General features: G+C 46.5%; 2 non-coding genes across 2 annotated transcripts; one reads left to right on the top strand and one right to left on the bottom strand.

The window, feature by feature from the left end:
* Positions 1-10,728: 10,728 nt before the first annotated feature.
* trnar-ucu (transfer RNA arginine (anticodon UCU)) lies at positions 10,729-10,822 on the bottom strand. Its single transcript has 2 exons — positions 10,786-10,822; positions 10,729-10,764 (listed from the first exon to the last, which is right to left on the bottom strand). It is a non-coding gene; the product is annotated as a tRNA-Arg (tRNA).
* A 3,504-nt stretch (positions 10,823-14,326) lies between these two features.
* trnas-cga (transfer RNA serine (anticodon CGA)) lies at positions 14,327-14,408 on the top strand. Its single transcript has one exon. It is a non-coding gene; the product is annotated as a tRNA-Ser (tRNA).
* Positions 14,409-15,094: the final 686 nt, after the last annotated feature.

Below are 15,094 nucleotides of genomic sequence, written 5' to 3'. Positions count from 1 at the left end.
TGGGGAAATTAAAAACCAGAGCGTGTCAGGAAGGGGCAGAAGGTATGGAGTAAAAGGTAAAGTAATAAAAAGGGCAAAAGCAGGAACTAAGTGTCACAAAACATATTTGAAAGTTCTCTATCTGAATGCAAGTAGCATTCGTAACAAAATAGATGAGTTAATGGCACAAATAACTACATATGGGTATGATCTTGTGGCCATTACAGAAACATGGCTGCAGGGTGACAATGCCTGGGAATTAAACATACCAGGTTATTTAACGATCAGGAAGGACAGGCAGGAAGGAAGGGGAGGTGGGGTGGCTATGTTAATAAAGGAAGGAACCACTGTAATACAGAAAAATGATATTGGGTCAAAAGATCAGGATAATTAAATAGTTTGGGTGGAGGTAAGGAATAATAAGGGGAAAAAACACTAGTGGGCGTAGTCTATAGGCCTCCGAACAGTTGCAACTTTGTTGGACGGAGTATCAATCAGGAAATAGTTGAGGCTTGTCATAAGGGAACATCTATAATTATGGGGGATTTTAACTATCATATTAATTGGACAAATCAAATTGGGCAGGGCTGCCTTGAGGATGAGTTCATTGAGTGTATTAGGGATGGGTTTCTTGAGCAGTATGTAACTGAACCGACAAGGGGGCAAGCAACCTTAGATCTGGTCCTGTGTAGCGAGACAGGATTAATTAAAAATGTCCAAGTAAATGATCCCCTTGGAATGAGTGACCATAACATGGTTGAATTCCATATTCAATTAGAGTGTGAGAAGGTTGGATCTCAAACAAGCGTGCTATGCTTGAATAAAGGAGACTATGAAGGTATGAGAGCAGAATTGAGTAGAGAGGATTGGGAAAATAGATTAAAGGGTAAGACGATACATGATCAGTGGTGTACATTTAAGGAGTTATTTTACAACTTCCAAAAAATATATATTCCACTGAGAAGAAAAGGGTGTAAAAGAAAAGACAGCCATCCGTGGCTAAGTAAAGAAATTAAGGATAGTATTCGACTAAAAACAAGGGCATATAAGGTAGCCAAATCTAGTGGGAGGATAGAGTATTGGGAAAACTTTAAAAGGCAGGAAAAAATAACAAAAAGATTGATTAAGAAAGGGAAGATAGATTATGAAAGTAAATTAGCAAAAAATATAAAAACAGATAGTAAGAGTTTTTATAGTTATATAAAAAGAAAAAGGGTGGCTAAAGTAAATGTTGGTCCCTTAGAGGATGAGACCGGGAAATTAATGGTGGCAAATATGGAGATGGCAAAAACACTGAATGAATATTTTGTATTAGTCTTTACAGTAGAGGACACTAAGAATATCCCAACACTGGACAAACAGGGGGCTATAGGTGGGGAGGAGCTAAACACGATCAAAATCACTAAGGAAGTGGTACTCGGTAAAATAATGGGACTCAAGGCGGATAAATCACCTGGACCTGATGGCTTACATCCTAGGGTCTTGAGGGAAGCGGCGCTAGGGATTGTGGATGCATTGGTAATAATTTTCCAAAACTCCATGGACTCAGCAAAGGTCCCGGCAGACTGGAAAACTGCGAATGTAACACAATTATTTAAAAAGAGCAGTAGACAGAAGGCTGGAAACTATAGACCGGTTAGCCTAAAGTTTGTGGTAGGTCAAATTTTGGAGTCCATTATTAAGGAGACAGTAACAGGACATTTGGATAATCATAATTTAATAGGACAAAGTCAGCATGGTTTTATGAAGGGGAAGTCATGTTTGACAAATTTGCTGGAGTTCTTTGAGGAAGTAACATATAGGGTGGATAAAGGGGAACCAGTGTACGTAGTGTATTTAGACTTCCAAAAGGCATTTGACAAGGTGCCACACAAAAGATTATTGCTTAAGATAAGAAATCACGGGATTGGGGGTAATATTCTGGCATGGATAGAGGATTGGCTATCTAACAGAAGGCAGAGAGTTGGGTTAAATGGTTCATTCACGGACTGGCAATCAGTAACGAGTGGTGTTCCACAGGGGTCAGTGCTTGGTCCCCAACAATTTACACTCGGTTAATCCCGGAGATGAGGGGATGGATATATGAGGAGAGGATGAATAGATTGGGACTCTACTCATTGGAGTTCAGAAGAATGAGAGGCGATCTTATTGAAACATATAAGATTGTGAAGGGGTTTGATCGGGTGGATGCGGGGAGGATGTTCCCGATGATGGGTGAAACTAGAACTAGAGGGCATAGTCTTAGAATAAGGGGCTGCTCTTTCAAAACTGAGATGAGGAGGAACTACTTCACTCAGAGGGTGGTAGGTCCATGGAATATGCTGCCCCAAAAAGCTGTAGAAGCTACATCATGACATAAATTTAAAACAGAAATAGACAGTTTCCTAGAAGTAAAGGGAATTAAGGGTTATGGGGAGCGGGCAGGAATTTGGACATGAGTCTAGGTTCGGATCGGACATGGCCCTGTGGGTAGCGGAGCGGGCCCAGGGGCTGTGTAGCCTGCTCCTGCTCCTATTTCATGTGTCTAATTCTGTTAGATTCAGGAGATGGTTCTGTAATAGTAGATTGGCGGCTAGGATCAGATCAGCCATGACCTTATTGAATGGCGGAGCATGCCCGATTGGCCTACTCCTGCTCCTATTTCTTATGTTCTTATGGTCTTATAGCGTCTGATGAAAGGGAGGAACTGAAAGAAATCAGTATTTGTAGGGAAATGGTGTTAGGGAAGTTGACTGGATTGAAGGCCGATAAATCCCCAGGGGCTGATAATCTACATCCTAGGGTACTTAAGGAAGTGGCCCTAGAAATAGTAGATGCATTGCTGATCATCATCCAACATCCGATGGAATCTGGAACAGTACCCATAGATTGGAGGGTAGCTAATGTTACCCCACTATTCAAAACAGGTGGTAGAGAGAAAAATGGGAATTACAGACCGGTAAACCTGACATCGGTAGTGGGGAAAATGCGATAGTCCATTATAAAAGATGTAATAGCAGAGCACTTGGAAAACAGTGACAGGATCGGACAAAGTCAACATGGATTTACAAAAGGTAAATCGTGCTTGACTAATCTACTAGAATTTTTTGAGGATGTAACTGATAAAATAGATAATGGAGAACCAGTGGATGTGGTGTATTTGGACTTTCAAAAGGCTTTCGATAAGGTCCCGCATAAGAGATTATCGTGTCAAGTTAAGGCACATGGGATTAGGGGCAAGGTATTGACTTGGATAGAGAACTGGTTGGCAGACAGTTGACAAAGAGTTGGAATAAATGGGTCTTTTTCCGAGCGGCAGGCAGTAACTAGTGGGGCACCGCAGGGATCGGTCCTTGGACCCCAGCTATTCACAATATATAATAATGATCTAGACAAGGGAACTGGATGTAATATCTCCAAGTTTGCAGATGACACAAAGCTGGGTGGGCATGTGTGCTGTGAGGAGGATGCTGAGAAACTCCAGTATGATTTGGACAGATTGGGTGATTGGGCAAAAGCATGGCAGATGCAATATAACGTGCATAAATGAGAGGTTGTCCACTTTGGTGTCAAAAACAGGAAGGCAGATTATTATCTGAATAGCAATAGATTGGGAGAAGGGGAAGTGCAACGAGACCTGGGTGTCCTTGTACAGCAGTCGCTGAAGGTAAGCATGCAGGTGCAGCAGGCAGTTAAGAAGGCAAATGGTATGTTGGCCTTCGTAGCGAGAGGGTTTGAGTACAGGAACAAGGATGTCTTGCTGCAGTTGTACAGGGCCTTGGTGAGACCACATCGCGAGTATTGTGTGCAGTATTGGTCGCCTTATCTGAGGAAGGATGTTCTTGCCATGGAAGGAGTTCAGCGAAGATTCACCAGGCTGATACATGGGAAGGTAGGAATGATGTATGAGGAGAGATTGGGTCGATTGGGCTTATACTCGGAGTTTAGAAGAATGAGAGGGGATCTCATTGAAACTTATAAAATTCTGACAGGACTGGACAGACCAGATGCAGGAAGGATGTTCTCGATGGCCGGGGAGTCCAGAACCAGGGGTCACAGTCTAAGGATAAGGGGTAAGCCATTTAGGACTGAGATGAGGAGGAATTTCTTCACCCAGAGAGTGGTGAACCTGTGGAATTCTCTACCACAGAAGGCAGTAGAGGCCAGTTCATTAAATATATTCAAGAAGGAGTTGGATATATTTCTTAAGGCTAAAGGGATCAGGGGGTATGGGGAGAAAGCAGGGACCGGGTACTGAATTTGGATGATCAGCCATGATCTCATTGAATGGTGGAGCAGGCTCGAGGGGCCGAATGGCCTACTCCTGCTCCTATTTTCTATGTTTCTATGTTTCTATATCCTTATATGGGATAAAATTAATACTCAACTAGAAACCGTTCTAGAAACCAGGAAGCTGGTTAAAAGACAAAAGCAGAGTGCGGTAGTTATTGGATGTTTTTTTGACTGGACGATGTAAAGAGTGGGCCCCCCTGCATCACTGCGGCAACCGTTGCCCTTCTTGCTATTTCAACAATCTGGACTTGGGTACAGGAGGCAGACGAATCAACATTTGCTGCTAACACGAAAAACAGGGAGCCTGGGTAGCTGTGTAGGAACCGTCAGTGAACATTTAGAGAAGAATATGGAGAGGAAATGTACACCAAATGGTGTGTTAAATGCTGCCGAGGAGTCTCCAACAATATATATTTACAGAGCAGAGGAGACCATTCGGCCCACTGTGTTAATTCTGGGTCTTTGCCACAGCAATACTAAACTAAACCCACTGACCCACTATCTCCCCATAGACCTGTATCAATCGCAAACTAATCCCACTGCCCCACTCTCTCCCCAAAGTCCTGTAACAATCCCAAACTAATCCCACTGTCCCGCTCTCTCCCCAAAGCCCTGTAACAATCCCAAACTAATCCCACTGACCCGCTATCTCCCCATAGCCCTGTATCAATCCCCAAACTAAACCAATTGCCCCGCGCACACCCCATAGACCTGTATCAATCCCAAACTAATCCCACTGCCCCACTCTCTCCCCAAAGCCCTGTAACAATCCCAAACTAATCCCACTGCCCCACTCTCTCCCCAAAGCCCTGTAACAATCCCAAACTAATCCCACTGCCCCACTCTCTCCCCAAAGCCTTGTAACAATCCCAAACCAATCCCAGTTACCCGCTATCTCCCCATAGCCCTGTATCAATCCCCAAACTAATCCCACTGCCCCGCTCACACCCCATAGACCTGTATCAATCCCAAATTAATCCCACTGCCCCACACACACCCCATAGACCTGTATCAATCCCAAACTAATCCCACTGCCCCGCTCTCTCCCCAAAGCCCTGTATCAATCCCCAAACTAATCCCACTGCCCCACACACACCCCATAGACCTGTATCAATCACAAACTAATCCCACTGCCCCGCTCTCACCCCATAGACCTGTATCAATCCCAAACTAATCCCACTGTCCCGCTCTCACCCCATAGACCTGTATCAATCCCAAACTAATCCCACTGCCCCACACACAACCCATAGACCTGTATCAATCACAAACTAATCCCACTGACCCGCTCTCACCCCATAGACCTGTATCAATCCCAAACTAATCCCACTGCCCCACACACACCCCATGGACCTGTATCAATCCCAAACTAATCCCACTGCCCCGCTCTCTCCCCAAAGCCCTGTAACAATCCCAAACTAATCCCACTGACCCGCTATCTCCCCATAGCCCTGTATCAATCCCCAAACTAATCCCACTGCCCCACACACACCCCATAGACCTGTATCAATCACAAACTAATCCCACTGACCCGCTCTCTCCCCATAGACCTGTATCAATCCCAAACTAATCCCACTGCCCCACACACACCCCATGGACCTGTATCAATCCCAAACTAATCCCACTGCCCCGCTCTCTCCCTAAAGCCCTGTAACAATCCCAAACTAATCCCACTGACCCGCTATCTCCCCATAGCCCTGTATCAATCCCCAAACTAACCCCACTGCCCCACCCACACCCCATAGACCTGTATCAATCACAAACTAATCCCACTGCCCCGCTCACACCCCATAGACCTGTATCAATCACAAACTAATCCCACTGCCCCACACACACCCCATAGACCTGTATCAATCACAAACTAATCCCACTGCCCCGCTCTCACCCCATAGACCTGTATCAATCCCAAATAAATCCCAGTGCCCCACTCTCTCCCCATAGCCCTGCGCCGGCACTTTGAAAGAGCTCTGCAATTAATTTCATTCACCTGCCCTTTCCCCATAGCCCTGTAATGTTTATCCTTCAAGTATTTATTCAACTGCCTTTTGAAAGTCACTATTGAATCTGCTTCCACTGCCCTTTCAGGCAGCGCATTCCAGATCATAACAACTTGCTGCTTAAAAAAAATGTTTCCTCATGTCACCTCTGGTTCTTTTGCCAATCACCATAAATCTGCATCCTCTGGTTACCGAACCTTCTGCCAGTGGAAACACTTTCTTCTTATTTACGCTATCAAAACTATTCATAATTTTGAACATCTCTATCAAATCTCCTCTTAACCCTCTCTGCTCTATGGAGAACAATCCCAGCTTCTCCAGTCTCTCCACATAATTGAATTCCCTCATCCCTGGTACCATTCTGGTAAATCTCCTCTGCACCCTCTCTAAGACCTTGACATCCTGTGTTGACTTTAATAACATAGCACTGATTTGACACGTTCCTGTGAAAGATCATTGATCATTAAGAGATTGTAAATCTCACCTGCTTGCTGCTGGGGTTTGCCGATGTTGAGCTGAGACTGTAAGTGCAATGGTTTTGAAATGACAATCAGAGGAGATGTGGTTTAGACGTCACATGAATGAAATGACAGTTTCATCTTAAAAAGGAGAAGTGTAAGTGAAGGCAGTCCACGAGGAGGCTGGATTGGTTCGTGTGTGTCATGGGCTGTGGTAACCCCCTGTCCAAACTGCCTACTGTGGGCAGCAGCAGCTGTAACATCTGGGAGCCCCTTTCTTTATCTTTACAACTTCCCTTCTCCACCTCACCCCTCCTGCTGAAACCTATCACAACTGGTCCTCTGCTCAGCCATTGCCCACAGCCAGCAGGGCGAGTGGACAAGAAGCCAGGCTCATTCACCCTCTCCCTAACACAGGGCCACAGACACCAATTGCAACCGCTGCCCAGGATCAGGTCAGCTCCCTCAGCACAGGCCGGGGATGAAGCCTGGGCCTTTCCAAATGCAAGGAAGCAAGAAACAAATACTGGCCAGGAAAGTCTCAGCGAGTTTGAGTAATCTGTGCGTTTGTTTGATTGAAACCAAAACAGCTTCGAACACGAGGATGCTTCACACAGAAGGAGAAATTCAGTTCACTTTTTCGACACAATTCAAAGCAGCAGAAGCAATGAACACGTTGAAACCGGCAAATATGAACACATATATCATTAAGCAACAATAGAATAAGGAGCATATGGCACAGAAAAGGAAGAATTGAAAGAAAGATTCAAAGAAAGAAAGAAAGTACAAGGACTTGGGGTTTTATACCTGGGCACTGTGTTTCTTTCTGCGCCGGGACAGCAGAGGGCACAATCGGATCATCAGCCACATTAGTACCTGAAACATGGTTCAATAGGAACAGGAGGGGGTCCTTCAGCCCCTCGAGCCTGTCAAACCGGAACAGGAGGAGGCCATTCAGCCCTGCGAGCCTGTCAAACCGGAACAGGAGGAGGCCATTCAGCCCCTTGAGCCTGTCGAACAGGAACAGGAGGAGGCCATTCAGCCCCTTGAGCCTGTCGAACAGGAACAGGAGGAGGCCATTCAGCCCCTTGAGCCTGTCGAACAGGAACAGGAGGAGGCCATTCAGCCCCTTGAGCCTGTCGAACAGGAACAGGGGGAGGCCATTCAGCCCCTCGAGCCTGTCAAACTGGAACAGGAGGAGGCCATTCAGCCCCTTGAGCCTGTCGAACAGGAACAGGAGGAGGCCATTCAGCCCCTTGAGCCTGTCGAACAGGAACAGGAGGAGGCCATTCAGCCCCTTGAGCCTTTCGAACAGGAACAGGAGGAGGCCATTCAGCCCCTCGAGCCTGTCAAACCAGGACAGGAGGAGACCATTCAGCCCCTTGAGCCTGTCGAACAGGAACAGGAGGAGGCCATTCAGCCCCTCGAGCCTGTCAAACCGGAACAGGAGGAGGCCATTCAGCCCCTCGAGCCTGTTACACAGGAACAGAAGGAGGCCATTCAGCCCCTCGAGCCTGTTACCCTGGAACAGGAGGACATTCAGCCCCTCGAGCCTGTTACACAGGAGCAGGTGGAGGCCATTCATTCCCTTGATCCAGTTACACAGGAACAGCTAATTTATTATTAATGTTTCATGTGATGTGTTTGCTCTGAAATAAATTGTTAAAAATTTAAAACTGCATTGGCCGGGAATCGAACCCGGGTCTCCCGCGTGGCAGGCGAGAATTCTACCCCTGAACCACCAACTCTCACAGTGACAACAAAGCCCATTTTCTGTTAGCTACAATTTATTTTTGACTTTTGTTAATAGAAGCGAGGACACTGCGGTAAAATAAAAAGTGAAATGCAGCAGATGCTGGATCTGAAATTGTTCATTAAATGTGGGAAACACTCCACAGGTCAGGGAACATCTGTGGACAGAAAAACACAGGGTTAACCTTTCAGGTCCATGAACTCTCGGTAGAACTAAGATTTTGCAGGTCCCGTGTGAGTTTCCTTCCAAACATTTAAACTTTTAAACTGCTCAAAAATTACAAAATAACGAAGCTAACCTTCCCTCAAAAAATAAATGGCCCGTACGGGGATCGAACCCACGACCTTGGCGTTATTAGCATCACGCTCTAACCAACTGAGCTAACCGGCCCATCTGTAAAGCTCATCTATAGCACCATCCCTGTTTCTGGTCTTTGCCAGCTAAGTCACTTTGTCTTGGAAGGCTGTAAAAGAAAGACTTACATTTCTACAGGCCTTTCACGACCTCAGGACATCCTAAAGTGCTTTACAGCCAATGAATACTTTTTGAACTGTTTTGCATCTGTGACAGGTAGATTGGTCAGGAGGAGGTCAAGTAGGTTTTCCCCTCGTGTTGGTTCCCTTACCACCTGCCGCAGGCCCAGACTGGCAGCCATGTCCTTCAGGACTCGACCAGCTCGGTCAGTAGTGCTGCTACCGAGCCACTCTTGGTGATGGGCATTGAGGGCCCCACCCAGAGTACATTCTGTGCCCTTGCTGCCTTCAGTGCTTCTTCCAAGAGGAGTACTGATTCATCAGCTGAGGGAGGGTGGTAGGTGGTAATCAGCAGGAGGTTTCCTTGCCCATGATGTTCCTGTGTAACAGGCTTGAGGGGCTGAATGGCTTCCTCCTTTTCCTGCATAACAGGCTGATTGGCCTCCTCCTGTTCCTGCATAACAGGCTCGAGGGGCTGAATGGCCTCCTCCTGTTCCTGTATGATAGGCTCGATGGGCTGAATGGCCTCTTCCTGTTTATGTGTAACATACCCGAGGAGCTGATTGGCCTCCTCCTGTTCCTTTATAACAGACTCGAAGGGCTGAATGGCCTCCTCCTGTTCCTTTATAACAGACTCGAAGGGCTGAATGGCCTCCTCCTGTTCCTGTATAACAGACTCAAGGGGCTGAATGGCCTCCTCCTGTTCCTGTGTAACAGTCTCAAGGGGCTGAATGGCCTCCTCCTGTTCCTGTGTAACCGGCTCGAGGGGCTGAATGGCCTCCTCCTGTTCCTGTGTAACAGGCTCAAGGGCTGAATGGCCTCCTCCTGTGCATGTATAACAGGCTTGAGGGGCTGAATGGCCTCCTCCTGTGCATGTATAACGGGCTTGAGGGGCTGAATGGCCTCCTCCTATTCCTGTGTAACCGGCTCGAGGGGCTGAATGGCCTCCTCCTGTTCCTGTCTAACAGGCTTGAGGGGCTGAATGGCTTCCTCCTTTTCCTGTATAACACGCTCGACAGGCTGAATAGCCTCCTCCTGTTCCTGTATAACAGGCTCGTGTGTCTGAATTGTCTCCTCTTGTTTCTGTGTAACAGGCTTGAGGGGCTGAATGACCTCTTCCTGTTACTGTGTAACAGGCTCGAGGGGCTGAATGGCATCCTCCTGTGCATGTATAACAGGCTCGAGGGGCTGAATGGCCTCCTCCTGTTCATGTATAACAGGCTTGAGGGGCTGAATGGCCTCCTGCTGTTCCCGTATAACAGACTCGTGTGTCTGAATTGCCTCCTCCTGTTCCTTTATAACAGACTCGTTGGTCTGAATTGCCTTCTCCTGTTCCTTTATAACTGGATCATGGGTCTGATTTGCCTCCTCTTCATCCTATGTAACAGGTTCGAGGGGCTGAATGGAGTTCTACTGTTCTTGGATAGATCTTGTATCGCTGAACGGCTTCCTCCTGTCCAATGCAACAGGCTCGAGGCGTTAAAGGCCTCCTCTTGTCCCTGTGTAACAGGCTCGAGGGGCTAAATGGCCTCCTCCTGTTCCTGTATAACAGGCTAAAGGGGCTGAATGGCCTCCTCCTGTTCCTGTGTAAAAGGGTGATGTGACTGAATGGTCTCCTCCTGTTCCTATGTATAACGGCCACGGGACTGAATGGGCTCATCCTGCTCCTGTGCAACTGACTCAGGGGTTGAGAGTACTCAGAGGGAATGTGTCGGTGCGGTAGTTTCCCTTCTCTGAATTACCGATTTACTGCAAAATGTACCGTCAGTGGAGGAACCATCGAACCCTGACCCAAAATCCGACTCTGGTGGGACTCGAACCCACAACCTTTGAATGCCTTAATTCCATCATATAACTAGAAGTCCAATGCGCTATCCATTGCGCCACAGAGCCAATTACGTAAAGCTCTATTACAAAAGCAAAATAGTGTTGATGCTGGAAATCTGAAATATGAACAGATGAAATGCTGGAAACACTCTGCAGGTCAGGCAGCATTCCATGTCCGTTTAAAAGGGGTCTACTTTCAGTCCCGGATCATTCTGTGTCTGTTTAAAAGGGACATGCTGTCAGTCCCGGATCATTCTGTGTCTGTTTAAAAGGGACATGCTGTCAGTCCCGGATTAATCTGCGTCTGTTTAAAAGGGACATGCTTTCAGTCCCGGATTATTCTGTGTCTGTTTAAAAGGGATGTGCTGTCAGTCCCGGGTCATTCTGTGTCTGTTTAAAAGGGATGTGCTGTCAGTCCAGGATCACTCTGTGTCTGTTTAAAAGGGATGCGCTGTCAGTCCCGGATCATTTTGTATCTGTTTAAAAGGGATGTGCTGTCAGTCCCGGATCACTCTGTGTCTGTTTAAAAGGGATGTTCTGTCAGTCCCGGGTCATTCTGTGTCTGTTTAAAAGGGATGTGCTGTCAGTCCAGGATCACTCTGTGTCTGTTTAAAAGGGATGCGCTGTCAGTCCCGGATCATTCTGTATCTGTTTAAAAGGGATGTGCTGTCAGTCCCGGATCATTCTGTGTCTGTTTAAAAGGGATGTTCTGTCAGTCCCTGGTCATTCTGTTTCTATTTAAAAAGGATGTTCTGTCAGTCCCGGATCATTCTGTGTCTGATTGAAACGGGTGTTACATAAGACCATAAGAAATAGGAGCAGGAGTCGGCCAATCGGCCCCTCGAGCCTGCTCCACTATTCAATAAGATCATGGCTGATCTGCTCCTAACCTCAAATCTTCTATCACTCTGCATCCAACCGAACCCATGTGATCTCCCGGGAGAGGCAAAAAACCAGATAAAGACCCAATGGCCAATTTGGGAGAAAAAAATCTGGGAAATTCCTCTCCGACCCATCGAGGCGATCGAAATTCTTCCAGGAGATCACTCTGTCCCTACATTTTCTACAGTACTTACCTTCTGTAAAGGCGATCTCCACCCCAGCCAGGAACAGGAATAAAACCATCTCCTGAAATCTAACACAGAATTAGAACACAGTAGGAGCAGAACCAGGCTACATGGCCCCTGGGCCCACTCCACTACCCACAGGGCCATGACCATTCCCAACCTAGACTCATGTCCAATTTCCTGCCCGCTCCCCGTAACCCTTAATTCCCTTTACTTCTTGGAAACTATCTATTTCTGTTTTAAATTTATTTCATGATGTAGCTTCCACAGCTTTCTGGGGCAGCAAATTCCACAAACCTACCACCCTCTGAGTGAAGAAGTTTCTGCTCATCTCAGTTTTGAATGAGCAGCCCCTTATTCTAAGATTATGCCCCCTTGTTCTAGTTTCACCCATCATTGGGAACATCCTCACCGCATCCACCCGATCAAGCCCCTTCACAATCTTATATGTTTCAATAAGATCGCCTCTCATTCTTCTGAACTCCAATGAGTAGAGTCTCCTCATATGACCACCCCCTCATCCCCGGGATTAACCGAGTGAAACTTCTTTGTACTGACTCGAGAGCAAGTATGTCTTTTCTTAAGTATGGACACCAAAACTGTATGCAGTATTCCAGGTGCGGTCTCACCAATACCTTGTACAACTGCAGCAATACCTCCCTGTTTTTATATTCCATCCCCCTAGCAATGAAAGCCAACATTCCATTGGCCTTCTTAATCACTTGCTGCACCTGCATACTAACTTTTTGAGTTTCGTGCATCAGGACCCCCAGATCACTTTGTACTACAGTACTTTCCAGTTTCTTGCCATTAAGATAATAACTTGCTCAATATTATAGAGTCTGCCCCACAGAAACAGTCCATTTGCACGAACTGGTCTCCACACGAGGCTCCTCCTTCTCTATTTCTCCTCACCCCCCAAATAAAACTAGAATCAGTAATGGATACCATGAAACTATCGGATTGTCGTAAAAACCTATCTGGTTCAGTAATGTCTTTCAGGGAAAGAAATCTGCCGTCCTTACCCGGTCTGGCCTTTGTGTGACTCCAGTCCCATAGCAATGTGGTTGATTCTTAACTGCCCTCTGACATGGCCTAGCAAGCCACTCAGTTGTAACAAACCGCTATGAAACAAAATAATAAAAATGAAGCTGGACGGACCACCTGGCCTGATCCATATCAGCCTCCTCCTGAGGTCCCCACCATCACAGAAGCCAGTCTTCAGCCATTTCGATTCACTCCACGTGATATCAAGAAAAGGCTGAGCACACTGGATACAGCAATGGCTCTGGGCCCTGACAACACCCCGGCTTTCATTCTGAAGACTTGTGCTCCAGCCAAGCTGTTCTAGTACAGCTACAACACATGCATCTATCCAACAATGTGGAAGACTGCCCAGGTATGTCCAGTCCACAAAAAGCAGGACAAATCCAATCCAGCCAATTACCGCCCCATCAGTCTACTCTCTACTCTCAATCATCAGCAAAGTAATGGAAGGTGTCATCCACAGTGCTGTAAAGTGGCACTTACTGACAAATAACCTGCTCATTGATGCCCGGTTTGGGTTCTGCCAAGAGCACTCGGCTCCTGACTTCATTTAAACCTTGGTCCAACATGAACAAAGGAGCTGACCACCAACATCCTGGGGGTTACCATTGAACATAAATACTGTGACAACAAGAGAAGGTCAGAGGCTAGGCATTCTGCATCGGGTGTCTCACCTCCTGACTCCCCAAAGCCTTTCTACCATCTACAAGGCACAAGTAAGGAGCGTGATGGAATACTCTCCACTTGCCTGGATGAGTGCAGCTCCAACAACACTCAAGAAGTTCGACATCATCCAGGACAATGCAGCCCGATTGATTGGCACCCCATCCACCACCTTAGACATTCACTCCCTCCTCCACCGGCGCACCGTGGCTGCAGTGCGTACAATCTACATGATGCACTGCAGCAACTCACCAAGGCTTCTTCAGCAGCACCTGCCAAGCACGCAACCTCTTCCACCTAGAAGGACAAGCACAGCAGGCGCATGGGAACACCCCCACCTCCAAGTTCCCCTCCAAGTCACACACCATTCTGACTTAGAAGTATATTGCCAAACCTTCATCGTCGCTGGGTCAAAATCCTGGATCTCCCTCCCTAACAGCACTGTGGGAGTACCTTCACCACACGGACTGCAGCGGTTCAAGAAGGCGGCTCACCACCACCTTCTCAAGGGGCAATTAGGGATGGGCATTTAATGCTGGCCTTGCCAGCGCACCCACATCCCATAAACGAATTTAAAAAATCCTATCAGCATATCCTTCTATTCCTTTCTCCCTTCCTCTTAAATGCATCTGTAGTATTACACCTCAACTACTGTATTCTCAGCGCTCTTTGGCCAAAGAAGTTAATCCTGAATTCCCTGATGGATTTATCGGTGAGTATTTGTGACCTGTCTTCTCTGAGCTAGTTCCTGACTCACTCACAGTAGGAAGCATTTTCGCAGTGTTAATGTGCAGCTGCGATGGCTGAGTGGTTAAGGCGTTGGGCTCGAAATCCAATGGGGTTTTCCCGTGCAGATTCGAACCCTGCTTGCAGCGACTTGGATTCAAAGTCTTTATTTTATTTCATCGGCTCCCTGTGGCGATCAGTGGCCCCGAAATTGATCAGAATTCCCTCCACTGCACTTTATTACACTGGTTAACCCAAAGTTCCAATTGAAACACTAATAATTTATCGGCATCTGTAATGTCTGTAAGTTGTGCAGTAAATAACTACAGACACTTTTAAAAGTACAAACAAAAGCAGGTCTTTACTATTCAGAGTCTGGGCGGATCTAATCTAATTAACATATCACAACTCTTATATACTGGTGTGGTCACTATCGGTATTACGGTATGCATGAGCCAACAAATAGTGCCACACCAAAAGTAGTACTCTTAAAGGCGAACGGTTACATTCTATAGTTCCCTTAAAGGTAAACGGTTACATACACAACACTCCTCCCTTCCTAGCTTATTACTTACAGAATCCCCTTTAAACATATAATCATCAACTTTATATAAACAGTTTGCAGATATACTCTCGATGGGGTCAACGTCATCGAACAATTTTACAGAATACTCTCGATGGAGTCAACGTCATATAACAGTTTACAACATACTCTCAGTGGAAACAGTTTACAGGTTCAGTCTCTGTGGGAACAGTTCGTAAATTCAGGCTCTGATCTTAAATCGTTCCAGACAGCATCTTTTTGTAGTGTTTGGCCGGAGGTAGTAGAAGTAAT

This window comes from Somniosus microcephalus, chromosome 22, assembly GCF_052327205.1.
Source record: "Somniosus microcephalus isolate GS21.2 chromosome 22, FLI_Smic_1.0, whole genome shotgun sequence".
Taxonomy (NCBI): Eukaryota; Metazoa; Chordata; class Chondrichthyes; order Squaliformes; family Somniosidae; genus Somniosus; species Somniosus microcephalus.
Note: the sequence above shows the minus strand (reverse complement) of the source record. Positions and strands in the feature narration are given on the sequence as shown.